Source organism: Chlorocebus sabaeus, chromosome 11, assembly GCF_047675955.1.
Source record: "Chlorocebus sabaeus isolate Y175 chromosome 11, mChlSab1.0.hap1, whole genome shotgun sequence".
NCBI classification, from domain to species: Eukaryota; Metazoa; Chordata; class Mammalia; order Primates; family Cercopithecidae; genus Chlorocebus; species Chlorocebus sabaeus.
This window is the reverse complement of record NC_132914.1, coordinates 22,874,439-22,892,170: the sequence shown is the minus strand read 5'-3', so window position 1 is coordinate 22,892,170 and position 17,732 is coordinate 22,874,439.

The window sequence follows — 17,732 nt, the reverse complement described above, 5'->3', positions numbered from 1 at the left end:
GACAATTGGCTATTCCCAATCTTGAGACGGGGAGACAAAGGAAGAGAGAGAGGTGGTGGTAGTAAAAGTGGAAAGTGATGCATCTAGTTCAGTATATGGCACACAGAGATTTGATGAATTTTTAAAAATGAAATTAGAGTTTACTCATTAACAATATTTTTACTTAGTCCAAAGAGAGAACGATTGTTCCGGGAAGAGGAAGAGGACGGGTTATCAATCTTTTTCTTTGGATTAATTTTGAAGAATAAAATACTCTCAAAGCAAATATTCAGTCATCTTTCCTTTAAAGATCAGTATGAAGTATGAAGTGTTGCTGCTGAAGAATAATTCATTCATATTTATTGTGAAATAATATATCCTTATATTATCTCTTGTTTTATGATTTTGTATGTAAACAAACTTTGTACACAGAGGAGTCCTTTCACTCATTCATTCGTTCACATTCACTGCATTCCGAAAGCCAGGCTCTGTGCTACATATTAGAAATACCAAACCAAGAGGAGAAAGGCAGCGAATTTAGCATTATGACAGGAGACAGGCACGCCCCAGTAGTGTGGTTTGTGCTGTGAAAGAGTGTACATGAAGTAAGCAAGCACAGAGGGAGGTATTTCGGCTAGAGTAAGATTTTTCTTGGCTGAGATGACTCTTGAAAGACTGTTAAAGTATACGAAAGACCTCAGCTGAGGGAATGGCATTGTGCAAGGTGCAGAGGAATGAAACTACAGGATGATTTGGGAAACTTGAAGTGAGTCACTGTGACTGAAGCAGAATATACTGGTTGGTTAGTGGCGAAAGATGAAAATAGAGAGGAAAGCGTGGCCCAGATTGCAGCACATAAAGACCTTATGTGTTCAGCTTTGTTAAGGAAGTTACAGATAGGAGGGATATAACTTGATTCATGCCATTCTTTCAGCACATCGTTATTGCATTACAATTGTGTCAGGCACTTTCCTGGGCACTGAAAATATACTGAGGTGATGAAAAGTGCTCAAATTCTGGGTATATCTTAAAAGTATAGCTAATAGGATTTTCTGACAGACTAGGTGAAATGCGTGAGAGAAAGAGGAAATTTGGTGTGATTCCAGAATCTTTGGTCTGACCATTAGCAGGAGGAGTTGCTATTAACTGAGATGGAAAAGATAAGACGGACTAAGGTTTGGAGACAAAATTATGAATTCTGTTTTATAAATGCCATGTGTGGAACATCTATTAGCTATCCAAAGGGAAATAAACAGTGGGCTATTGAATATGCTAGCCTAGAGTTCATAGGAGGGGTCTAGGATATAAATATAGCTTGGAAGTCATCAGCATATAGGTACTATTCGCAGCCATAGGACTAGATGAGAGTGAGAGGTGGTGGTAGACAGAAAAGAGAAGAAACTAGATGAGATCAGCTAAGATTGAAAAGTTAACAGAAGAGAAAACAAGTCCGAAGACTGCGCCCTGGGGCTTTCCAACACTTAGAGGTTAAGAAAATAAGAAGACACGGCAAAAGAGACTGAGACAGAATGCAAAACAGAAGCCGATTGGGTACCCCGAAACCTATGGGAATAAAAGAGTTGGAAGGAGGGAAAAGTGATCAATTATCTAAAATGCTGTGATTGTCACTGTGAAAGTCATCAATACCAAAATGAAGTTGCTTATGTTTAACTCTAAGACAATAGAGCCAGGAGGCCATGAGGGAGGGGAGCTCTATGCTTCCACCAAAAAAAATATCACAGGAAATGTTTTCAAAGTGCAGCTTGCTATATGAGTCATACAATGAGAGCTAGCAGCCACACAAGGACACAAGGCTAGCCACGCAAGGACAGCTAGCTGCTTGCACAAGAACACTTGCCTGTCTCCACTAATAAACGGATGTCAATTTCTGCCATAAGATTCTGTAACCAATGTTTCCGGCTTCAAAACAACTTGTATGTACTTCTCTCTCTCTCTCTCTCTCTCTCTCTCTCTCTCTCTCTCTCTCTCTCTCTCTGAGACAGAGTCTTGCTCTGTCACCCAGGCTGGAGTGCAGTGGCACGATCTCGGCTCACTGCAACTTCTGCCTAACGAGTTCAAGCAATTCTCCTGCCTCAGCCTCTCAAGTAGCTGGGACTACAGGTGCCCACCATCGCACCTGGCTAATTTTTGTATTTTTAGTAGAGATGGGGTTTCACCATGTTGGCCAGGCTGGTCTCGAACTCCTGACTGACTTCATGATCTGCCCGCCTTGGCCTCCCAAAGTACTGCGAGTACAGGTCTGAGTCACTGTGCCTGTCCTTCTTTCTCTTTTCTGTCTTTAGAACCTTACCCTTACCACAACCTTGGATGTGCTTCTGATCCACCATAAATTGCATATCCTGACTTGTAATTCTCTCCTAATCCCAAATAAGCTCTCTCTTTTGGCACCTGTTTACTCCTTCAACGACTATCCCTTTTTCTCTTTTTTCTTTACACCAAAAAACTCTTTAGTTGTCTATAATCATGATCTCCGCATTCTCTCCTCGCATTCCCTCCTCTCATTCCCTCCTTAATCCACTCTAATCATTTTTTTTTTGCCACTGCAAAATCAGTGGACTTACTTTTCTTAAGATCAACAGTGAGTCCACATTCTTAAACACAACAACACGTGACAATTCTCTCTCTTACATGATGTCAACCTGAAAAGGAACAGTATATTGTCATGTGTTGTTGTATTTAGGAATGTGGACTCATTACTGATCTTAAGAAAAGTAAGTCCACTGGTTTTGTGGTGGCCAAAAACCTGATTAGAATGGATTAAGGAGGGAATAAGAGGAGGGAATGAGAAGAGAGAATGTGCAGATTATGAGTATAGACAACTAAGGAGTTTTGGTTAAAAGAGGGAAGGGATAGTAGTTGAAGGATTAAATGGGTGTCAAAAGAGTTGTTTTTTTTTTAAGAGGTGGGAAATAATACTATCTTTGTGTGTTGATAAAAGTAATCCAGTAGAGAGAGGAAAATTAATGATAACAGAGAAGAGAGGGAAGAACTGCCTAAGCAATTTCCTTAATTAGACCATAGGGAAAGTGATCTAAACCTAGGTGGAAGGACCGGCTTTGGCTAGTAACAGAAAAGAGGAACTTCTAGGGCATGAAGCTATGGAACCAAGCCCTCAAACTGATTTAAGACCACCAAAACCAGAAAAGGTTCTGCCTAGCAGTCCTGGAAAAAGAATGCTTCCAGAACAATACCCTGCAATATGATGAATGAAAAATGCTCACTACTTTGATAATGTTGATGGAGAATGGTCATTTTCTAGAGATACCTAAACATATTCAGTTTACCTCTATGGAGAACTTATATGGCATTCAGACTATTCAGTGTTTACATGCATTATCTCATTTTATCCCTGCAACAACTCTTAACCACTTAATATCATCCCCAATTACAGTTAAAAAACAGAGCCTCATTTCTAGATGTTTAACTCCTATTCAAATCCCCACAGCTGGCAAGTGGTCAAGATAAGACTTTTTTTTTTTTTTTTTTTTTTTTGAGACGGAATTTCTCTCCTGTTGCCCAGGCTGAAGGCTGAAGTGCAATGACGTGGTCTCTGCTCACTGCAACCTCCGCCTCCTGGGTTCAAGCCATTCTCCTGCCTCAGTCTCCCAAGTAGCTGGCATTACAGACACTTGCCATCATACTTGGTTAATTTTTGTATTTTTATTAGAGATAGGGTTTCATTTGAATGTAGTCTTAAGCTCTAGAAGCAGTATTCTAAGCCCTTATGCTATGAAAACCGCTTGAATGATTTAGTAAAGTTGAATTTGATGGGGAGAGAAAAAATAGAGGCATGTAGCATCTACCCAGACTCAGAATAGATAGGATCTACTGAGAGATATCCTTATAGCATGTTCTCTTCTTTTAGATAGATGGGGCCCTTGGGCAAGATAGTAGATGAGATTTTAGGAGTGAGGCCAAGAGTAGATTGGTACTGATAATATCAAATGTCCTCCCAGGTTACTTCCTAAAAGGGAGCTGATGGAGAATTCTACTGTTTACCACACACTCGCTACAGAGGCATTAAGGCTGGAGTAGGGTAGGAAGGAATTGTTCCAGTTGGAACCACCAAGGATGTAAAGACAAAAGTGTAACCCCTCATCGAAGGATGAAGAGGGTGGGTCTTCTTACCAGATCTTTGACCCCAGATGTCTTGAGCAGAAGACAGCTACTATCCCCAAGTCACACAGAAACATATCAACAGGGGCCAGCCCCATTGCTGAAGAAGCCCATGTTGGGGAAAAGGAGGCTCTAGACAAAGGTGAGTTATCCATAGGGAATGTCACAAAGTTGCTCCATGTCCCTGCTTCCTTGTGCTGCTGCTTCTCACCGTGGGAATGGGACTGGATAGCATTGCTCCTTTCAACAAGTAGGAATCTGTGACCCTGGGAAGAAGCCAGAAATACCAGATTGTCCTAGTTAACACATTGTCCATTTCTCCAACTGCCACGATGTGACGTGTGCATGCATTGTGCTCAATGGCCTATGCGTTCAGATCTTTTCTTGACCACATATGAGTGGACTGACCTTGGGAAAATTACTTATCCTCTATGAGTCTAAATTTTCTCATCTGTCTCATAGATATGATAATAATAATGACCACATCATAAGGTTGTTTTCAAGACTAAGTGACAATGCATAAAAAGGATTTAGCACAGTGAATAGCATATAATAAGAGTCCAACAAATGGAATTATTAAAATATTTGTATGTCAACAAAGTTTAGTTTATAAGCAGATGCAAAATAATATATTTCATAAGAAGATAACTGAAGTGCTTTATTTTCTTAAAGCATAATACCGAGAGAGGCTCTGCATAAAAGAGGTGGAGGGCATGGCCTGGATGAGCTAGAATTAGGGCATTTTAAGATGTTTGCTGTGTTCCTGCTGTGCTTTGCTATAAACACCTTCTGTGCCTTCCTGTTTCAACTAGAGTCAGCTATCCAAATAACCTCTGTCTGGATTAAGGTCAGGGTTAAGGAAGTGCAGTCCTCAGGGCTATGTCCAGCATGTGGGAGAGCATGCTAAAGGGGCATAGAAAGCACAGGATACCAGATGTGAGTAAGATTATGAATACTACAAAAGCAACAAGTCAGAACTACTGATGAGCAGAAGGGCAAGCCTCCCAAGTGCTCTGAGAAACACAGAGAGATAATGGCTATCCAATTATATGTAATGCAAGAGTTGGAGGAAATTTTCTTTAAATCTTGTAGTAAAATTGTACTTCAGTTGTAACCACACCAGGCTCAAGGACTCTGATGACTTACACACAACTGATACTTAGGTTACAATTATTACTAGTTTGATTCCAAACTTAATAATGTTGGCGAATGATTGCCAAAAATGATGATGGGTCTTGAATTACTCAATTATCTTTGTTTTCATGAAGGCTGAAGGACAGTGCGGTAGGCTGAATATTGGCTCCCCAAAAGTCTCCAAACTTGAATCCCTAGAACCTGCAACTGTGTTACCTTACATGGTAAAAGGAGCTTTGCAGAGGCATTTAAGTTAGGGATCTTGAGATGACAAGAGGATCCTGGGTTATCCAGGTGGGGACAATGTACTCAGTGTAATCACAAAGGCCCTTGAAGAGGGAGGCAGTAGGGTCAGAATCAGAGACCTTGTAAAAATGGAAGCAGGGGTCATGGAGGAGAGAAGATGCTGGCTTTGAAGACAGAGAAAGCGGCCATGAGCCAAAGGATGCAGGTAGCCTCTAAAACCTGGAAAAGGTAAGGAAATAATTCCCCCCGGAACCTCCAGAAGGAATTCAGGACTGTGGATGCCTTGATTTGAGCCCAGGGGACTGGTTTGAGCTTATTGCACATCGTTATGGTTTGCCAGAGCAATAACCTGAGACTTATAGTCAGCGGGTACTATTTTTGCTTGTTTGTTTTACAGGGTTAGATTAATGCACACGCTCCTTTTTTTCACTCTTTTTTACTTACAAGTGTTTGGTCACTTGCATGTTGACCAGGACCTTCTTATCTATGAAGTCATATCATTCTATGTTACCTAGTAGGTTTAAAATGTAGGAGGGAAAAACACTGAAATTAATCTTGTTTCAAAGATTTAATTTCTTTCTCCTTTTCAGAAGGATGGAAGGATATAATACAAAAGAATTTAACTGTTCATATATTCATCCTTCTCTTCATCGAACAAACATTTATTGAAGGCCTATTCTGAGCAGAACACATTCACTAAGTATTGTGATAGGTTATATAAATTTTTTTGAAAACCCACAGCTCTAACTGTAAAGAACCTTAAGATTTCATGGAAGAAAACAGATATGTAAATTATTAAATATGACATATGGGAAATAAAATATATAATATAAGCTGTCTTCAATCTTCATGCATTCAACTGTCAGACATTCTTTATTTTTATACTTGATACATTGCCACTTCCTTTCACTAACATTTATAATATTATTACACTAGGAAAATGTGTTGGAGCTTCCAAACAACTGACAAAAAATAAAATCTTGTAACACAGCCATTATAAATTCAGCAGTCATATCCCTAGACATAAGAGAAATGACAAGTATCCATAAAATTGATCTGAAATCATTAGAAAGTCCAGGAAATGGGAAAAATAGAGAATTTTACTTTGTTCTCTAAATGACCAAAAATGAAATGGAAACAAGTAAAAATATTGTAGTAGAATAATATTTTGAAATACTAATAATATTTGAAAAATACTAATGTATTCTCCCGATTACCTGGTTGTCCTTCTCACTGTTTGGGCAGCAGGTTTTGTTTTGTTTCCTGAGTTAAGGTGATGAGATTTGAGACAACAGTCTTGTTTATTACATTCTATTATCACTGGTCTATGAGACCTAATTCTATTTTTCCCTCTAATTTTATTTTTTTCCCTTTCATTCTTACTCCCTACTAACTTTCTCTTCCTATTCACAGACGCTTACCCTGTTATGGTTCATATATGTCTTTGGTTACGCATGTATATGTGGATGTAGCTTTGGTTTGTGTACTTTAAAAGTACTATGTACTAAAAGAAAACTCCTTCTTTTTTCACTTAAGTGTGTCCAGAATATATACCAGGCTACTGGTATAAGGAGGGGAGCAAAAATACCAGATAACCTTAAAGATGCCAAAAGCAGAAGAGACCAATGCCCTGTTCCTAAGCAGAGACTGGGGAAATGGTAAGACTTCAGAGTTAGGGTTGATTGCTTTCCTGAAAAGATTCATATCCACTTTTATTTCAGGAAACTTTTTTAGTACACAGTTGACCCCTGAACAACATTGGGGTTAGGAGTGCTAACCCCTTGTGCAGTCAAAAATCTGCGTATAACTTTTGGCTCCCCAAAAACTTAACTACTTAACAGCCTACTGTTGGCTGGAAGACTTACTGATAACGTAAACCATCTATTAATACTTACTTTGTATGTTCCATGTGTTTATAGTGTATTCTTACAATAAAGTAAGCTAGAGAAAAGACAATGTTGTTAAGAAAATGGTAAGAGAAAAATGTATTTACCTTTTATTAAAGGAAAGTGGATCATTGTAAAGGTCTTTATCCTCGTCGTCTTCACATTGAGTAGATGGAGGAAGAGGAGAAAGAAGAGCAGTTTATCTTCTGTTTCAGGGATGGCAGAGGTGGAAGAAAGGTTGCATATAAGTGGACTTCACAGTTCAAACATGTGTTGTTCAGGGGTCATCTGTCACTTCAAACGCATCTTCTGTCCTCTTATTGAAGTTTTATTTGACATGGGAATTTTGGTGATGTGTGTTATCTGTCTTTGCCTTTTGTCAATTTCTATTACTTTTTCTTTGATCATTTGTAACTCTTCATTTTCATTTAATTTTGTGGGCTCACTTTATTTTTATCTTTGATGCCACTTGCTGTACTTTCACAAGTACCTGTTTCCCCCCGTGTCTCTTCCACCTCATATTGGTTCAGTAATGATTCTATGTATTCCCCTCATTTCTGATTTCTCCCAGCTTTTATTTCATCTCATTCTATTTTCTCACTAAATCTTTGCTGAGTTGGTGAATCTTTGCTGCTGCTTCTTCTTTTTTTTTTTTTCCACAGAGGCAATTGCTACATTAAGATTTTCTCATTTATACCAAACATCCGGTGAGAATTTTTATTTACTCCTTTGCAAAATTATTCTGCTGAGTGTCCCTAATATGTCAGTTGATTTTCCTGTTTCTTTTTCTCCTCTCACACCATTCTTATTTTCTTTCTCCTTCTAGTATCTTTATGTGGGTTCTGAACAGACTTCCTCCTTATTATCTATCACTGAAACAAGTACATTCCTCCAGATATCTACAGGAATTTGGGGCCATGAGGGAGGACCAAGGTCTTGTGTCAGAATAGCTGGATAGGCAAGCTAAGTTTTGTTTGCTTCTTTAGCAAGACAAAGTCTCTCCTCTACTGCCACAGAGAAGGCCTGCTTCAACCGAAACGGCCCCGTGTGGTTCCTCATGTGGCCTAGCCTGCACCATTTGAAAACAAACCGACTTCTTATATTTAGTGCATGCTTCTTCTTCCTACCATTGTGGACCAGGAACATAGATTTTTGCCCTTTAGGGTGTCACCCTATTTCATGAAATGTCCTTTTGTTCTGGCTCCTTCCAAGGTAAACAGCCGCAGCATGTTATTTTCCTCTGCTTCCTTTGTAAGAATTCACTGCTTTCACCTATATTATGGTAAAGTTTTAACTGACTTCTCATCTTGCCAAAAATAGCTTTACTCTTTTATTCCTCTTTTTCCTCATTGCTTTCGGATGAGTTCTAGGAAAAGTCGGAAATGGCAACTCTACACTACTATTTTGAAACAAATATCTCCTTCTCGAATTTGGACATTTCTTGCACTTGCTTTTCTTCCCCCTCTTCTTTCACTTTATACTCTTCTTTGTGGTTTCATCTTTGCTCACAGTTTCATCTAAATGAAATAACTATCGAATCACCATCTTTTTCTTGCTTTTCTCCTATTGGTTGGTCTCTTTTAGGGCCTATTGTCAGTTTCATAGGGATATTCCCAAGAGACTTCCATTATTGTCATTCTCTATATCAATGGCATCACAGATTCTCCCAGCTAACCTGGCTGAAACGACTGGAATCCTATTTGATGCCATGTTTCTGTTCATTCTGTTTTCAAAATACCTCTTGTCTCATTGTCTCCTTTTTATTTCTGCTAATAAGACCCTAGTCTGGACCCCACATCTGAATACCACCTAATATTCTTGGTTGTCTTATCTAATTAGCCTGCTTATTGTACCACAGTTACCTTCCTTAAATATATCTGATCTGGCTGGCGTGGTGGCTCACGCCTGTAATCCCAGCACTTTGGGAGGCCAAGACAGGCAGATCACACGGTCAAGAGCTTAAGACCAGCCTGGCCAATGTAGTGAAACCCCATCTCTACCAAAAATACAAAACATTAACTGGGCATGGTGGCAGGTGCCTGTAATCCCAGCTACTTGGGAGGCTGAGGCAGGAGAATCACTTGAACCTGGGAGGTGGAGGTTGCGGTAAGCCGAGATCGTGCCATTGCAATCCAGCCCAGATGACAGAAAAAAATATATATATATTTATCTAAAATCTATCTATCTATCTATCTATCTATCTATCTATCTATCTAATCATGTTACCCTTTCCTGTGAAATCTTTGTGGTTCTCCAACACAGAATAATCTCTTTAACCTTCCATAAACTGACATCCAAAGTCTCTACTAACATAAAATTATTGGTTGTTTTCTACTCTTCATTCATCGATTGCTATAACTTTTTTTATTTTTCATCCTTTTCCTGATAGGACTATTTATTTATCCCCATTTGCTGATGTCACAATTAGCTTCCAAGGATCTTCTTTTTAAAAACAATTATTTTTATTTTTTTGATAAATTATAATTGCATATAAATATGCTACACAAGGATGTTTTGACATGTGTATGCAATATAGAATGATTGAATCGAGCTAATTCAAAGTTCTGCTTACAGAGGACATTTCAAAATATCCATTTGCAAGTCACTCCTTTCCTTACACTCTCCTTCCTTCCTTCCTTGCCTCCTTCCTTCCTTCCTTCCTTCCTTCCTTCCTTCCTTCCTTCCTTCCTTGCTTCCTTCCTTCCTTCCTCTCTCTCTCTTTTTTTTTTTTTTTTTTTTTGTGACAGGGTCTCACTCTGTTGCCCAGGCTGAAGTGCAGTGGTGTGATCTTGGCTCACTGCAACCTTTGCATCCCAGGCTCAAGCGATTCTGTCACCTCAGCCTCTGGAGTCACTGGGACTACAGGCATGCACCACCACGCCTGGCTAATTTTTGGTAGTTTTAGTAGAAATGGGGGTCTCCCCATGTTGCTCAGGCTGGTCTCAAACTTCTGAGCTCAAGTGGTCCGCCTGCCTCAGCCTCTCAAAAGGCTAGGATTACAGGTGTGAGCCACCGCACCAGGCCTTTTTCTTTTTTCCTTTTCTCAACTTATGTGTTATACCCAACAATGCATGCCATGTATGTGTCTGCCTTCCTCATTACTTTTGGATTTCCTGAAGCACAGGAGCCATGCCTTTTTCAGCTTATATTAACCACACTACATGGCGAGCGACACAGAAGACCAGCGATTTCTGCATTTTCAACTGAGGTACTGGGTTCATCTCACTGGGGAGTGCCAGACGATCGGTGCTGGTCAGCTGCTGCAGCCCGACCAGCGAGAGCTGAAGCAGGGCGAGGCATTGCCTCACCTGGAAAGCGCAAGGGGGAAGGGAATCCCTTTTCCTAGCCAGGGGAACTGAGACACACAACACCTGGAAAATCGGGTAACTCCCACCCCAATACTGCGCTTTAAGCAGACAGGCACACCAGGAGATCATATCCCACACCTGGCCGGGAGTGTCCCACACCCACGGAGCCTCCCTCATTGCTAGCACAGCAGTCTGTGATCTACCGGCAAGGCAGCAGCGAGGCTGGGGGAGGGGCGCCCGCCATTGCTGAGGCTTAAGTAGGTAAACAAAGCTGCTGGGAAGCTCCAACTGGGTGGAGCTCACAGCAGCTCAAGGAAACCTGCCTGTCTCTGTAGACTCCACCTCTGGGGACAGGGCACAGATAAATAAAAGCAGCAGAAACCTCTGCAGAGGCAAACGACTCTGACAGCTTTGAAGAGAGCAGTGGATCTCCCAACACGGAGGTTGAGATCTGAGAAGGGACAGACTCCCTGCTCAAGTGGGTCCCTGACCCCTGAGTAGCCTAACTGGGAGACATCCCCCACTAGGGGCAGTCTGACACACCACACCTCACAGGGTGGAGTACACCACTGAGAGGAAGATTCCAAAGCAAGAATCAGACAGGTACACTCGCTGTTCAGAAATATTCTATCTTCTGCAGCCTCTGCTGCTGATACCCAGGCAAACAGGGTCTGGAGTGTACCTCAAGCCATCTCCTACAGCTACAACCTACAGCTGAGGATCCTGACTGTTAGAAGGAAAGCTATCAAACAGGAAGGACACCTACACCAAAACCCCATCAGTACATCACCATCATCAAAGACCAGAGGCAGATAAAACCACAAAGATGGGGAAAAAGCAGGGCAGAAAAGCTGGAAATTCAAAAAATAAGAGCGCATCTCCCCCGGCAAAGGAGCGCAGCTCATCGCCAGCAACGGATCAAAGCTGGACGGAGAATGACTTCGACGAGATGAGAGAAGAAGGCTTCAGTCCATCAAATTTCTCAGAGCTAAAGGAGGAATTACGTACCCAGCGCAAAGAAACTAAAAATCTTGAAAAAAAAGTGGAAGAATTGATGGCTAGAGTAATTAATGCAGAGAAGCTCACAAACGAAATGAAAGAGACGAAAACCATGGCACGAGAAATACGTGACAAATGCACAAGCTTCAGTAACCGTCTCGATCAACTGGAAGAAAGAATGTCAGCGATGGAGGATCAAATGAATGAAATGAAGCGAGAAGAGAAACCAAAAGAAAAAAGAAGAAAAAGAAATGAACAAAGCCTGCAAGAAGTATGGGATTATGTAAAAAGACCAAATCTACGTCTGATTGGGGTGCCTGAAAGTGAGGGGGAAAATGGAACCAAGTTGGAAAACACTCTTCAGGATATCATCCAGGAGAACTTCCCCAACCTAGTAGGGCAGGCCAACATTCAAATCCAGGAAATACAGAGAACGCCACAAAGATATTCCTCGAGAAGAGCAACTCCAAGACACATAATTGCCAGATTCACCAAAGTTGAAATGAAGGAAAAAATCTTAAGGGCAGCCAGAGAGAAAGGTCGGGTTACCCACAAAGGGAAGCCCATCAGACTAACAGCAGATCTCTCGGCAGAAACTCTTCAAGCCAGAAGAGAGTGGGGGCCAATATTCAACATTCTTAAAGAAAAGAATTTTAAACCCAGAATTTTATATCCAGCCAAACTAAGTTTCATAAGTGAAGGAGAAATAAAATCCTTTACAGATAAGCAAATGCTTAGAGATTTTGTCACCACTAGGCCTGCCTTACAAGAGACCCTGAAGGAAGCACTAAACATGGAAAGGAACAACCGGTACCAGCCATTGCAAAAACATGCCAAAATGTAAAGACCATCAAGGCTAGGAAGAAACTGCATCAACTAACAAGCAAAATAACCAGTTAATATCATAATGGCAGGATCAAGTTCACACATAACAATCTTAACCTTAAATGTAAATGGACTAAATGCTCCAATTAAAAGACACAGACTGGCAAACTGGATAAAGAGTCAAGATCCATCAGTCTGCTGTATTCAGGAGACCCATCTCACACGCAGAGACATACATAGGCTCAAAATAAAGGGATGGAGGAAGATTTACCAAGCAAATGGAGAACAAAAAAAAGCGGGGGTTGCAATACTAGTCTCTGATAAAACAGACTTTAAACCATCAAAGATCAAAAGAGACAAAGAAGGCCATTACATAATGGTAAAGGGATCAATTCAACAGGAAGAGCTAACTATCCTAAATATATATGCACCCAATACAGGAGCACCCAGATTCATAAAGCAAGTCCTTAGAGACTTACAAAGAGACTTAGACTCCCATACAATAATAATGGGAGACTTCAACACTCCACTGTCAACATTAGACAGATCAACGAGACAGAAAGTAAACAAGGATATCCAGGAATTGAACTCATCTCTGCAGCAAGCAGACCTAATAGACATCTATAGAACTCTCCACCCCAAATCAACAGAATATACATTCTTCTCAGCACCACATCGTACTTACTCCAAAATTGACCACGTAATTGGAAGTAAAGCACTCCTCAGCAAATGTACAAGAACAGAAATTATAACAAACTGTCTCTCAGACCACAGTGCAATCAAATTAGAACTCAGGACTAAGAAACCCAATCAAAACCGCTCAACTACATGGAAACTGAACAACCTGCTCCTGAATGACTACTGGGTACATAACGAAATGAAGGCAGAAATAAAGATGTTCTTTGAAACCAATGAGAACAAAGATACAACATACCAGAATCTCTGGGACACATTTAAAGCAGTGTGTAGAGGGAAATTTATAGCACTAAATGCCCACAAGAGAAAGCAGGAAAGATCTAAAATTGACACTCTAACATCGCAATTAAAAGAACTAGAGAAGCAAGAGCAAACACATTCGAAAGCTAGCAGAAGGCAAGAAATAACTAAGATCAGAGCAGAACTGAAGGAGATAGAGACACAAAAAACCCTCCAAAAAATCAATGAATCCAGGAGTTGGTTTTTTGAAAAGATCAACAAAATTGACAGACCACTAGCAAGACTAATAAAGAAGAAAAGAGAGAAGAATCAAATCGACGCAATTAAAAATGATAAAGGGGATATCACCACCGACCCCACAGAAATACAAACTACCATCAGAGAATACTATAAACACCTCTACGCAAATAAACTGGAAAATCTAGAAGAAATGGATAATTTCCTGGACACTTACACTCTTCCAAGACTAAACCAGGAAGAAGTTGAATCCCTGAATAGACCAATAGTAGGCTCTGAAATTGAGGCAATAATTAATAGCCTACCAACCAAAAAAAGTCCAGGACCAGATGGATTCACAGCTGAATTCTACCAGAGGTACAAGGAGGAGCTGGTACCATTCCTTCTGAAACTATTCCAATCAATAGAAAAAGAGGGAATCCTCCCTAACTCATTTTATGAGGCCAACATCATCCTGATACCAAAGCCTGGCAGAGACACAACAAAAAAAGAGAATTTTAGACCAATATCCCTGATGAACATCGATGCAAAAATCCTCAATAAAATACTGGCAAACCGGATTCAGCAGCACATCAAAAAGATTATCCACCATGATCAAGTGGGCTTCATCCCTGGGATGCAAGGCTGGTTCAACATTCGCAAATCAATAAACATAATCCAGCATATAAACAGAACCAAAGACAAGAACCACATCATTATCTCAATAGATGCAGAAAAGGCTTTTGACAAAATTCAACAGCCCTTCATGCTAAAAACGCTCAATAAATTCGGTATTGATGGAACGTACCTCAAAATAATAAGAGCTATTTATGACAAACCCACAGCCAATATCATACTGAATGGGCAAAAACTGGAAAAATTCCCTTTGAAAACTGGCACAAGACAGGGATGCCCTCTCTCACCACTCCTATTCAACATAGTGTTGGAAGTTCTGGCTAGGGCAATCAGGCAAGAGAAAGAAATCAAGGGGATTCAGTTAGGAAAAGAAGAAGTCAAATTGTCCCTGTTTGCAGACGACATGATTTTATATTTAGAAAACCCCATTGTCTCAGCCCAAAATCTCCTTAAGCTGATCAGCAACTTCAGCAAAGTCTCAGGATACAAAATTAATGTGCAAAAATCACAAGCATTCTTATACACCAGTGACAGTCAAACAGAGAGCCAAATCAGGAATGAACTTCCATTCACAATTGCTTCAAAGAGAATAAAATACCTAGGAATCCAACTTACAAGGGATGTAAAGGACCTCTTCAAGGAGAACTACAAACCACTGCTCAGTGAAATCAAAGAGGACACAAACAAATGGAAGAACATACCATGCTCATGGATAGGAAGAATCAATATCGTGAAAATGGCCATACTGCCCAAGGTAATTTATAGATTCAATGCCATCCCCATCAAGCTACCAATGAGCTTCTTCACAGAATTGGAAAAAACTGCTTTAAAGTTCATATGGAACCAAAAAAGAGCCCGCATCTCCAAGACAATCCTAAGTCAAAAGAACAAAGCTGGAGGCATCACGCTACCTGACTTCAAACTATACTACAAGGCTACAGTAACCAAAACAGCATGGTACTGGTACCAAAACAGAGATATAGACCAATGGAACAGAACAGAGTCCTCAGAAATAATACCACACATCTACAGCCATCTGATCTTTGACAAACCTGAGAGAAACAAGAAATGGGGAAAGGATTCCCTATTTAATAAATGGTGCTGGGAAAACTGGCTAGCCATAAGTAGAAAGCTGAAACTGGATCCTTTCCTTACTCCTTATACGAAAATTAATTCAAGATGGATTAGAGACTTAAATGTTAGACCTAATACCATAAAAATCCTAGAGGAAAACCTAGGTAGTACCATTCAGGACATAGGCATGGGCAAAGACTTCATGTCTAAAACACCAAAAGCAACGGCAACAAAAGCCAAAATTGACAAATGGGATCTCATCAAACTAAAGAGCTTCTGCACAGCAAAAGAAACTACCATCAGAGTGAGCAGGCAACCTACAGAATGGGAGAAAATTTTTGCAATCTACTCATCTGACAAAGGGCTAATATCCAGAACCTACAAAGAACTCAAACAAATTTACAAGAAAAAAACAAACAACCCCATCCAAAAGTGGGCAAAGGATATGAACAGACATTTCTCAAAAGAAGACATTCATACAGCCAACAGACACATGAAAAAATGCTCATCATCACTGGCCATCAGAGAAATGCAAATCAAAACCACAATGAGATACCATCTCACACCAGTTAGAATGGCGATCATTCAAAAGTCAGGAAACAACAGGTGCTGGAGAGGATGTGGAGAAATAGGAACACTTTTACACTGTTGGTGGGAGTGTAAACTAGTTCAACCATTATGGAAAACAGTATGGCGATTCCTCAAGGATCTAGAACTAGATGTACCATATGACCCAGCCATCCCATTACTGGGTATATACCCAAAGGATTATAAATTATGCTGCTATAAGGACACATGCACACGTATGTTTATTGCAGCACTATTCACAATAGCAAAGACTTGGAATCAACCCAAATGTCCATCAGTGACAGATTGGATTAAGAAAATGTGGCACATATACACCATGGAATACTATGCAGCCATAAAAAAGGATGAGTTTGTGTCCTTTGTAGGGACATGGATGCAGCTGGAAACCATCATTCTTAGCAAACTATCACAAGAACAGAAAACCAAACACCGCATGTTCTCACTCGTAGGTGGGAACTGAACAATAAGATCACTTGGACTCAGGAAGGGGAACATCACACACCGGGGCCTATCATGGGGAGGGGGGAGGGGGGAGGGGGGAGGGATTGCTTTGGGAGTTATACCTGATGTAAATGACGAGTTGATGGGTGCAGCACACCAACATGGCACAAGTATACATATGTAGCAAACCTGCACATTGTGCACATGTACCCTACAACTTGAAGTTTAATAATAATAAATAAATTTAAAAGAAAAAATAAAAAAAATTAAAAAAAAAAAAAAAAAAAAAAAAAAAAAAAAAAAAAAAAAAAAAAAAAACCACACTACATAACACAGGTTCTTGCAGAGTGGATACGATTCTTTGACTTGAATTGAAATAAGTTGTGCTAATATATTTCTAGTGTATCCTACTGATTGTATTTGACTTTGAATATGTATATATATATATTTTGAATATATATCCAAATATATATATCCAAAAATATATATCCAAATATATATTCAAAATATTCAAGCATTTTATATATATAGTGTGAATATATATCTCAAATCATATAAAATTGTTTCATATATATATAACTGGTCAATTTTATATATACATATAAAACCAAATAATTTTATTTTATTGCTATTTTATAGTAGCTCTAATAAAATGAAATAAATATAAAGTATTTTTTTAGAGCCGCTATAATAAAATGTTATAAATCAAGAAAACGGAAATTTATTTTTTATAGTTCTGGAGGCTGGAGATTCGAGATCAAGCAGTCAGTGGATTTGGTGTCGGTGAGGACCATCTGGTTCATAGAAGAAGTCTTGCTGCACCCTCATATGGTGGAAGGGACTGGCTATAAGTGCACTAATCCCATTCGTGAAGACAGAAGCCTCACAACCTAATCGTCTCTGAAAGGCTCCACCTTCTAATACTATCACCTTGGTGATTAGAATTCCAATATATAGATTTAAAAAATATCTTTAAAGAAATGTATTCTGAACCAAATATGGCCACCCAGTGGCTTGTGATAGAGCCCTCAGGAGATCCTGAGAACATGTACCCACGATGGTCAGGCTACAGCTTGGTTTTATACATTTTAGGGAAACATAAGACATCAATCAATACATGTAAGATGTACGTTGGTTTGATCTGAAAAGGTGGGACAACTCGAAGTGGGAGTTTCCAGGTGGATTCACAGGGCAATTGGTTGAGAGAGTTTATCTAAAGACCTGGAATCAATAGTATTGAGTGTCTACATTAAGATAAGGACTTGTAGAGACCAAGAGGTTTTTTATGCAAATGGAGACTCCAGGTAGCAAGCTTCAGAGAGAATAG